Below are 11,259 nucleotides of genomic sequence, written 5' to 3'. Positions count from 1 at the left end.
TACTTTATATCTTTGGTCACTTCATATTTAGGTTGCAAATTTATCACTTAAGTGTCTGCTAAGCCCAACTCTTTACAGAGTGTTCCTGCAATTTGCATATCCTAACTTGAGGTCATTTGAGGTGTCTTAGTTTTGGTGATCTCGGCTCAGGTCCTGATCTCATGGTTTGTGAGATCAAACCCTGCATCTGGCTCAGCAAGGAGCCTGCTTGGCATTCTCTCTCTCTCTCTGCCTCTCCCCCACTTGCTCTCTCTCTCTCTCAAAATAAACAAACTTAAAAAAAAGAGAGAGAGAGAAAGAAAGTACATAGCAAGAAAGTGAAGTGGTAAAGAAGCTTTGCTTTTTACCCAGCCATCATCTTATGAAATATATTATTTAAAAAATGAACATTATGGAACACTATAAATGTGCTATTTGTATAGAGCCAAATTTAAAGAAATAAACTCCTATGTATATTTTAAGCATCTTATTGACTAAGCCTCATTGATGTTTCCTAAAATTTCCTGTATCTTTCTATAGACAGAGCCTTGACGTTTTTCTCTCCCTTTTTTGATTTTCCATTGAAGTCTCTAAGCTTATATGAAGCTTAACTCTGCAATGGAGTAACATAGATGTACTTATAGCAATCCACAGTTGCTCTCTGTTATTTTAGTCTTATTGCCATTCATTAAACTGAGGAAGAACTGTGAGCAGAGCGAGAAAAACACAGCATTACTCCTCTCCTCCTTGGAGGGGTGCCTCTATTCCTTCCACAGAGCAAAACCCAAAAAAGTAACACTGTGGTCACACTATATTCACACAGCAGTATAAAAACCTTTTTTTAATTAGAAAAAAAAAGTATTCTGGGAAGCTCTCACCCCTCCCCTAAATTCATAAACAACTCCACCCTAGAACCTGAGGTGATATTTTAAACAACTCAATATATGCTGCATCTATGTGGCTCAGCCAGTTGAGTGTCTTGATTTCAGCTCAGGTCATGATCTCACAGTTTATGAGATTTAGCCCCACGTCGGGCTCTGCTCTAACAGTGAGAATCCCTGCTTGGGATTCTCTCTCCCTTTCTCTCTGCCCCTCCCCTGCTCTCTCTCTCTCTCTCTCTCTGTCTCTCAAACTGAACAATTGAACATTAAAAAACCCTCAATAGACTCACAAATATGGAGAATAAACGGAGGGTTACTGGAGGGGGTCTGGGAGGGGGGATGGGCTAAATGGGTAAGGGGCACTAAGGAATCTACTCCTAGACCAATGGAATAGAATAGAAACTCCAGAATTAACCCCAGAAATGTAAGGCCAACTAATCTTTGACAAAGCAGGAAAGAATATCCAATGGAAAAAAGACAGTCTCTTTAACAAATGGTGCTGGGAGAGCTGGATAGCAACATGCAGAAGAATGAAACTAGACCACTTTCTTATACCATTCACAAAAATAAACTCAAAATGGATAAAGGACCTGAATGTGAGACAGGAAACCATCAAAACCCTAGAGAAGAAAGCAAGAAAAACCCTCTTTGACCTCAGCCGCAGCAATTTCTTACTTGACACATCCCCAAAGGCAAGCAAATTAAAAGCAAAAATGAACTATTGGGACCTCATGAAGACAAAAAGTTTCTGCACTGCAAAGGAAACAATCAACAAAACTAAAAGGCAACCGACGGAATGGGAAAAGATATTGGCAAATGACATATCAGACATATCCAAAATCTATGAAGAGCTCACCAAACTCCACACCTAAAAAACAAATAACCCAGTGAAGAAATGGGCAGAAAACATGAATAGACACTTCTCTGAAGAAGACATCCAGATGTCCATCAGGCACATGAAAAGATGCTCAATGTTGCTCCTCATCAGGGAAATACAAATCAAAACCACACTCAGATATCCCCTCACGCCGGTCAGAGTGGCTAAAATGAACAAATCAGGAGACTATAGATGCTGGAGAGGATGTGGAGAAACGGGAACCCTCTTGCACTGTTGGTGGGAATGCAAACTGGTGCAGCCACTTGGAAAAAAACAGTGTGGAAGTTCCTCAGAAAATTAAAAATAGATCTACTCTATGACCCAGCAATAGCACTGCTAGAAATTTACCCAAGGGATACAAGAGTGCTGATGCATAGGGGCACTTGTACCCCAATGTTTACAGCAGCACTTTCAACAATAGCCAAATTATGGAAAGAGCCTAAATGTCCATCAACTGATGAATGGATAAAGAAATTGTGGTTTATATACTCAATGGAATACTACATGGCAATGGGAAAGAATGAAATCTTGCCTTTTGTAGCAACATGGATGGAACTGGAGAGTGTTATGCTAAGTGAAATAAGTCATACAGAGAAAGACAGATACCATATGTTTTCACACCTATGTGGATCTTGAGAAACTTAACAGAAGACCATGGGGGAGGGGAAGGAAAAAAAAAAAAGGTTAGAGAGGAAGGGAGCCAAACCATAAGAGACTCTTAAAAACTGAGAATAAACTGAGGGTTGATGGGGGGTGGGAGGGAGAGGAAAGTGGGTGATGGGCATTGAGGAGGGCACCTGTTGGGATGAGCACTGGGTGATGTATGGAAACCAATTGGACAATAAATTTCATATTAAAAAAAAAAAAAGGAATCTACTCCTGAAATCATTTTTGCACTATATGCTAACTAATTTGGATGTAAATTAAAAAAAATTAAATTAAAAAAAAACCCTCAATATATGTTTACATAATTTGCAAATGAGCCTTCATCCTTACCAAAAATGTTATAAACAGCTGTCGGTTTCAAAGCAAAATAGTTTAAACTTGATTTTTTTAATTTAAAAATGTTATTCAAAGAACTTTATATGTTTTTTTAAAAGCACTTTTTTTATAAACTATTTTTTATGCTTATTTTTATTAAAAAATTTTTTTAATGTTTATCCTTGGAGAGAGAGAGAGAGAGAGAGTGTGAGCAGGGGAGGGGCAGAAAGAGAGAGGGAGACACAGAATCTGAAGCAGGCTTCAGGCTCTGAGCTGTCCGCACAGAGCCTGATGCAGGGCTTGAACTCACAAACCATGAGATCATGACCTGAGCCGAAGTCAGCTGCTCAACCAACTGAGCCACCCAGGTGTTCCTATGTTTGAGAGAGAGAGAGAAAGACAAATAGAACATGAGTGGGGAGGGGCAGAGGGAGAGGAGACACAGGATCCAAGCAAGCTCCAGGCTCTGAGCTGTCAGCACAGGCCCAATGCAGGGCTCAAACTCATGAACCACGAGACCTGAGCCAATGTGGCGCTTAACCAACTGAGCCACCCAGGCTCCCCTTAAAAAAGCACTTTTAATCTCATTTTTTATGTATTGCCTCTGCGTGCTGAGTTCTACCTGATTGATGAAACATCCTTCTAGCTTCTACTTTTGCCCCATAGGCTCACCTCCAGCTGCTGGTCTCTCCTGTTTTCCCATTCTGCCACAGGTTATAGGGCCTCTCCTGGATCTTTTCTTCCAACTCCATTTCCATCCCCAGCACCATACAGGTGCACCATACAGGTCAGCTTCCTACTTTCGACAGGGCAGGAGCCCAAAAGAGAGGATGTGCCCCATCAATTATTTCTCCGAGTTGGAATCAGTTGGGAAAGTCTCCTCAGCCCCTCAGCTCATCATTCCCAGTGTAGAGTAAACAGGCTCAGTGGGCACACCTTTGAAAGGAAGAAATAAAGGTGAAGACTTTCTACTTGATCTAATCCAGACTGAGGACGGTGACAAGCAAGGAGCTAGGGCTAAGCACCAATTGTTAGGGGGATACAAATGGACCAAGGCTGGAAATACAAAGGAATAAGCTTCCATTTAATGTGGGCAAAAAACAGGGGCACGCGTGGGTGGCTCAGTCGGTTAAGCATCTGACTCTTGATTTTGGCTCAGGTCATGATCTCACCATGACCTGAGTTCGAACCCCACATCAGGCTCTGTGCTGACAAAGCAGAGTCTGCTTGGCATTCTCTCTCTATCCCTCTCTCTCTGTTCCTCCTGCTTGTGCTCTCTCTCTCTCTCTCAAAGTAAATAAATAAACTTAAAAAAGTTCTAAAAATCAGACTCTTTCAGGAGGAGATGTGATAATGCCAAAGATAGTCCCATTGTTGCCATTTCTTGAGATGTCCTCAGGGACACAGAATAGAGTCCAGGAGACTGTCAAGTTGAGACCAGTTTCTCAATGAGCTTATAGCATATTAGCAGAAAGAATGTAAATATTAAAACATACCACTTCCCTTCCACCTCACTTGGGAGCCAAATTGCAATCAGGAAAAATATATTCTTATTCTCTGTGCCCAGATGACCTCTCTTATAGTACGGAGATAACTTTGGCCATGGCACACTGTGAAAGAGCACATTTTGCTAAATTGATTGAGACAATCCTCAGTCAATGTTCTCTGCCGCTGCCCTCAGTGCAGTCTCCTCTGATGCCTGTTGACTCGCCTTTCTTCTCTACCTGGCCATGAACTCTCTGAGGGCAGGCACCATGTCTAACTCATTTTACCTCAGTGCCTATGCAGCGGCTGTCCCAAGGCAGGAATGTTTACTAAATTAAAGATTTGATGGGTAAAAATGAAAGAGAATTTGTTTCCTAAGGTCTAAATTTTGAGTAGGCATCTATCTTTGCTACATATAAACTCATTGCATTTTTCCTTTTTCTTTCTTTCTTTTTTCTTTCTTTCTTTCTTTCTTTCTTTCTTTCTTTCTTTCTTTCCTTCTTTCTTTCTTCTCTTTCTTTCTTTTCTTTCTTCCTTTGAATCTGGAGTCATTGATTTATTAAAAATATTCCCTCTTCAATTCAGGAGCAGATTCTCCTGTATTTAGGAAGCCATTTCCAGGAATCTATCAAGCCTAACCACGGAGCTGTTAGTCTTTTTTACTTTAGGGTTTGAAGGACTTGTGTGAGGCAGGCCCAATTTACCAAGAGCTGACGCCATCCATTGAACCAGGTGGCCCGAGGAAGAAGAAAGCCAGCAGGAGCCCGGTAAGAAGACTATTGTCTAATACAACAGGAAACTGTGGAATTAAATCTAGACTGGTGAGTGTCAGACTGACAGTCTGTCCAAGGTTTACATGCCCTTCTCCCTCTATAGCTGTCAACTTCTTCGGGCAGGGATCGAGTCTTCTCTGCATTCCCAGGACCTGGTGCAGCTTAAGCAGAAACATCTGGAGACAGGCAGACTAAGAATGGGAAAGCCCATATGCAGGAATAATGAGAAAGTGGGTTCTTTCTCATATGGCCCCCATCAGTGGGGGAGGAAGGGAGGAAGACAACTTTTGCTAAGCACTACCTATAAGACAGACACTGTGTATCATATTTTTACATATATTGCAGAAGGCCATTATTTCCAAATTTTCTGAGACTTGATTTGTCCTATGTTAACAATATTTCTACAGTTTGAATATCTTAACTCCAAAGAGCAAAATAATAGACAAATAATTTTCCAGGCCAAAAGATGTGGTAAAAAAATTGTTTTGAAAGAATTTTGTTTTTAAAACTCCTTTATTTTATGTAAATATATCTTGCAAATCAGTTGAAGGATGTAGCACGTATCCATCATTACTTTGCATAGATTAAAAACATCTGGATATAACTGAAAAAGGGGAAAAAAAGAGTATCTTGTTAAACTCCTAAATCTTTAGACATGTAAGCATGTATACAAAAAGGATACATTCTACTTAGTTTTTCTCAGAATGAAAATTGGAATTCACGATGCTCACTCATTACCTTAAAACTGGTGTGATACAGGGGCACCTGGGGGACTCAGTCGGTTAAGCAGTTAGGCGTCCGACTTCAGCTCAGGTCATGATCTCACATTTTGTGAGTTCGAGCCCCGCGTCGGGCTCTGTGCTGACAGCTCAGAACCTGGAGCCTGTTTCAGATTCTGTGTCTCCCTCTCTCTCTGCCCCTCCCTGGCTCATGCTCTGTCTCTCTCTCTCTCTCTCAAAAATAAACATTAAAAAAAATAAAAACACAAACAAAAAATTAAAAAAACTGGTGTGATATACATATATACAAATATACATATATATGAAAACTTTTTATTCTTTGGAAATGCTTGTTGGTCTGTGGCACTTCTCTCACCTTTGCGAGTTGATATAATTGCATCTGCGAAACAAAAGGTGAGATGACGCGACAGCTTCTTGTAGAAGGTTTCTTGTCCATCTCCTCTAACAGAACCTTTCCTTTCCAAGCTCCCCTCTCGGCCTGTGCATCTGGAATATTTCCATGAAGTCTATGATGTCCTCACAACGTCACCCAGCCTAGGCGGAGCCATGGTGGCCCATCCATCAGGTTTCCTTCCCCTTCGTCTGTGAGCCATGGCGACATCACTCTGCAGTACGGGAAGCCAAGAATCACAACTATCACACCAGTCCCTGCTGGAGGCCTCCTCTGCTCAGACTCCCCTGGAAATGATCTTCTGTCTTGTCTTCTAATCCTCCTACTAACCACCACTCTACAGGTGAGGCACCTGATACTCAAAAGGGTTTAAATACTGTTAATTTGCCTGTCATCACACATGAAGTAGGGACTGGAATCCAGAGAGTTAGGACTTGAATACAAGTCTGCCTGCCTGCAAAAGCTCTACTCTCTCTACTTCGCTCTGGGAGATTCATTGATGAGAACAACATGTAATTAGGGGAACTACTGGGCAATATGTATAACTTTAAAACCACAAACTGGAGTATGTGGGAGATGTCCCTGCTTAGTTTGTCCATAACTCAAAAGAATTTATTTGACAAGACCTCATTCTGCTGGAGATAGAACTCTAAGTCAATCCAGGTTGCCTTCCTCCCAATTTCTCTGGCTCTATCCCAGTCCCTGGAAGACTTTGGGGTGCGGGGGGGGGCAGAGGTAGGCATCTGGTTCTTATTTGTTGTCTGCTAGCTCTGGGGTCACTAAACCATCCATCCTGCTCTCAGGTCATGCCCAGCATTCCTCAGTCTCATGACAAACACCCTTCATAACTAATAGCTCTCTCTGTTGGTTTTGTGCCCCTCTGGGGACGTGATTCTCATCCTGCAGCACCTCTGGGGGTTGTGTGGAATCAGTCTCCACTTCTGGACCATGCTGTCTGTGGCTGGTGGATTTTGTGAGGTCCTCTGAGGCTTTGTCTGCCCAGACTTACGCAGCAGGTATTTAATCTCTAGGGCATTGCTGTTTTCCGGGTCATGTACCTGGATAGCAGGCCACAGGTGTCCTCTCCCCTCAGATCCCACCTTCTGTTTTGAGAGTTCTGCCTCTTTCACCTGATTGTAAAGTAAGCTCCTTACAGGCAGGGGTTGTGTTGAATTCATCTTTGTATTCCAGTGCTTATTATTGAGTCTGGCAGACTAAAAGGATCCCTATAAATGCTTATTAAATTAATAATTGTCATCTTCCTAGATGTAAAGCTGTATCCACTTTCCCTTGTTGTGCTATGGTCTATTTTCATAGCTTGCCAATATGAATATGGTAGAGAGCATAGACTTTAGATCATGAATGTTCTCTTTTAAGGACTGGCTTGTCACAACTTAAAGCACCAACCACATTCCAGAAGTCAGCTGTGTGTTCTCTAAGGGTAGATTCTAGCAGATTCTGTTGGAATCTCAGCCCTTTGCCCTCTCTCCTACAACTTCGGTGCATGCCAGCAGTCTTCCAACTACCAATACCTGCATTCCTTTGCCCGAGGGCTTTCCCTGGCCACAAAAGCCACATTGCCACCTGTGTCGCTGGAAATGCCAGGGTATTAATGCCTTCCAACAGGGGCTGTCAGTCAGTGACTGACAGGATTTGGTGAATAAATACCCCGGGTCCCCTGTCCCTAGGGTCGGATATATCTGAGGCAGATGTCTACACCAGCTCCAAGTGATTCTCCAAGTGATTCAGGGTACTAAGTGCCAGTTACACATAGTGGTAATTGGCTTAATAAGCATCCTTTAGTGGCTTCCTGCTCTTCCTATGTCACCTTCCCAGTCTTTTAACTCCAGATAAACCACTTGCCCTTGAATCTTTGTTTCATGGAGCTTCTTGGGGAACCCAACCTAAGAAACAGATTTACTAAGATCCTGAGGTAACTTTTAGTTCTGGATCTTCTGGATTATTTTAGGAAGTTGTATACAAAAATAATGAGAGAAGTATTGAGGGAGGAGGGAATGAGTCTAGAAGATTGCTGTGGGTTGACTATGAAGAAAATTGTCTAACTTTCGTAGGATAGGGCTTGGAATGGCTTCAGAAGTGTTTCTTATAGGCATGCATTTCCTATTGGCTGTATTGTTATATATATATATATATATGATATATGTGATATATGTTATATATGTGATATATATGAGATATATATATATATATATACATATATATATATATATGATATAATCTGAATGTAGGCAAGAATTTTTGCATATAGATGTTCAAGGAAGTATTTTTCCCTAATAGTGACACAACCTAATTGAGGGTCTAGTTAAATAATTATGACAAAATATGCTGTGTCTACTAAATGGAATAGAATGCATGCCCTTAAAATGCATACTTTAAAATTTTATTTATTTTGAGAGAGAGAGAGAGCATGCAAGCAGTAAAGGGGCAGAGAGAGAGCGAGAGAGAGGGAGTGAAAGAATCCCAAGCAGGCTCTCCACTGTCAGCGCAGAGCCCGACGCGGGGTTCGAATGCAGGAACCATTAGATCATCACCCGAGCCAAAATGAAGAGCCAGATGCTTAACCGACTGAACCACTCAGGCCCTTCTTAAAATGCGTATTTTAAAATATGACATGCTAACAGTATAGACATGCATGTTAAAGACAATTTCCTTTATCCATTGCTGGAAGCAAGAGTCCTTCTGCTTACACTTCTGCTTATAGTTCCTGTGACCCCTTAATAGTGATGACTTCTGAGAAGAAGCCTCAGGAGAAGGTGGAACTGGAAGGAGAACAGATATGTAGTATCTGGCCAAGTAGACAAAACTAATGTAAACAGCACAAACTGAGGGGATGGAATCGAAAGGAACTGCATCTGCTGAGCTCTACTCGCCACCCCTTCCCCTCGGGTTGAATGTGTGCCCCCTGCCACCAGCACAGGGGTGATTGCATGTCTGCTATTTATTGTGTGCCTGCTGCAAGCAACGCACTATGTTAACAGTTTTAGAAACATCCTTTATAATATTTCCAACAACCTCTGGGAAGAATATCACAATCTCCATTTTCTCAAATATGGAAAGTTAGGATCAAGATGGTGTAAGCAACCAGTCCACGATCATTCAACCACTCCACAGAATCCAAACTCTGGTGTTTCTGTTGGTTAGAAAATGAGGGCAAGGGACAGAAAAAATGACCTCTCTTATGTGATGGAGAAGTGATTACCGAGCTCCAAAATGCGAGTAAGGAAATGTGTCACTGCAGGAACTTAGAAAGTCCTAATCCATGCTGGGCTGGCTTCTGGTGTGGCCTCCTGCAAGGAGGTTACAAGGTAACCTTGTTCTCATCTTGTTTCCTTTAATTATGTATTGAGCCGACAGTAGACTTGCCACTGAATATGGAACAAAAGCTTGGCCTTTCCCTGAAGTTGCAGTTCTCAGGGCAGCAAACTATCACCAAACAGAAATTCCAGCTCAGAGGTGTGCATCTGGCCATGCGCCAGGGGCATCTGCTCCTGTGGAAGGAAGTGTTCCCTGGCTCTAAAGAGGTACAACAGGTTGGCTCAGTTGGCTCTTCTTTGGCTGGAGAGAGCAGATTGCGAACATCTCCCAAGTCTTTTCGATGATGTCCCAAGCGTAGCTTGATACCAGCCATGGTGTAGGTATGTGCACCATGGAAATTAGCAAACACTGTAAGCGAAGGCTTTTATCTTGGAGATCCATTGATTATTGGGCCTTTCCCTGAAGGATCAAAGGCCATTGATTAGATACTGCCATCTGTCCTGCTGTGGCATATACAAGGTGGTCCATGGGTAATATCAACTGAGTCTACAAAAACATATTGGGGTTTTAGGGAGCTGATAAATATACCCATTTTCCCCAACCCAGGTCTGAACTAAGTAAAATACAAAGAACAGTCAGATAGATGGAGCCCAATGTATAAGCTCTTTTGCTGGTAAAGGCTAGGTTGGTGAATGTGGTTTAGGTGCAGCAAGAAGGGACTTCCTAATACTATACTCCAGAATCAAGCAGAACTACCCATCTGTCACAAGCTCATCTGGATGACCAAAAGCTTTTCCATATGGAGCTCTCTTCTTGAAAAACTTATAGTACTGAGAATCAGAACAGAAAGCTTGATTTCTTTGGGAAGTTGACTCTCTAGAATAAGGGTAGAGGAAAGGACTGAGCTCTCTTTGCCTGGTTCCTGTCACAAAGTCACTGGTAAGAGGAGTCCTCCTCTCTGGGGAGGAATCAGAGAGGGACCAGATAGACAGTAGAAGCATTTCTTGTACTGAGTGCCCACCACATGGAGGGAGATATCAATTAGGGCCTGATAACAATTGTTCTATGAAAACCTAGAGACAACCAAGTGGGAAAGTGATGAAAAATGTAAACTGGATTCTGTTTTTCCAGGTTCATAATTTATTGTACAAACTGATTATCACATGGTGAGTTGACATTAGCTTGTCCAGGCATGGGAACTTAACAGATGAGGTACCTACTGTTTAGAGTTCATATGTGGCTTTCATAGCTGGAGGTTTTTTAGACCTTAACTTCAAGTATAAAACTACCAAAGCAATGCCACTGCATGTGGCCAGTACACAATTCATTCTCCCTGTGGGAGTATTGGACTATTTTTTAATACCAGTGAAATGGAATTGGGCATCAGTTTCTGGTACTGCCATGATTTCAATCTCGCAAAAGACACAGATTCTGCAGCCCATACACAGCTACCTCTTGGCCCAGCTGGAAGAAGCCCTGTAAACTGGATTCTGTGGGTCTCAATATGGACACACTCTGCCTTCCCAGTATTGATGTTTTAAAAAGTATCAGATTGTCCTGCATCTGGAGGAATATATAGTGGTGTTCTTATCACACATACATACATACACACACACACACACACACACACACACACACACACCCTTCTGACTATGACATTGCAGATAGAGTCTACAAAAGTGATCGTAATCTATGCAAGCTTTTTATTTTTTTATTTTTTTAATATGAAATTTATTGTCAAATTGGTTTCCTTACAACACCCAGTGCTCATCCCAACAGTTGCCCTCCTCAATGCCCATCACCCACTTTCCTCTCCCTCTCACCCCCCATCAACCCTCAGTTTATTCTCAGTTTTTAAGAGTCTCCTATGGTTTGC

General features: G+C 42.0%; 1 pseudogene; it reads right to left on the bottom strand.

Moving 5' to 3' along the window:
* Positions 1 to 10,606: 10,606 nt before the first annotated feature.
* Positions 10,607 to 10,789, bottom strand: LOC109258194 (ATP synthase membrane subunit K, mitochondrial-like; annotated as a pseudogene).
* Positions 10,790 to 11,259: the final 470 nt, after the last annotated feature.

This window comes from Panthera pardus, unplaced genomic scaffold (assembly GCF_024362965.1).
Source record: "Panthera pardus isolate Hobbes unplaced genomic scaffold, ASM2436296v1 HiC_scaffold_16, whole genome shotgun sequence".
Classification (NCBI taxonomy): domain Eukaryota; kingdom Metazoa; phylum Chordata; class Mammalia; order Carnivora; family Felidae; genus Panthera; species Panthera pardus.
This window is presented reverse-complemented; position numbering and strand designations above follow the sequence as displayed.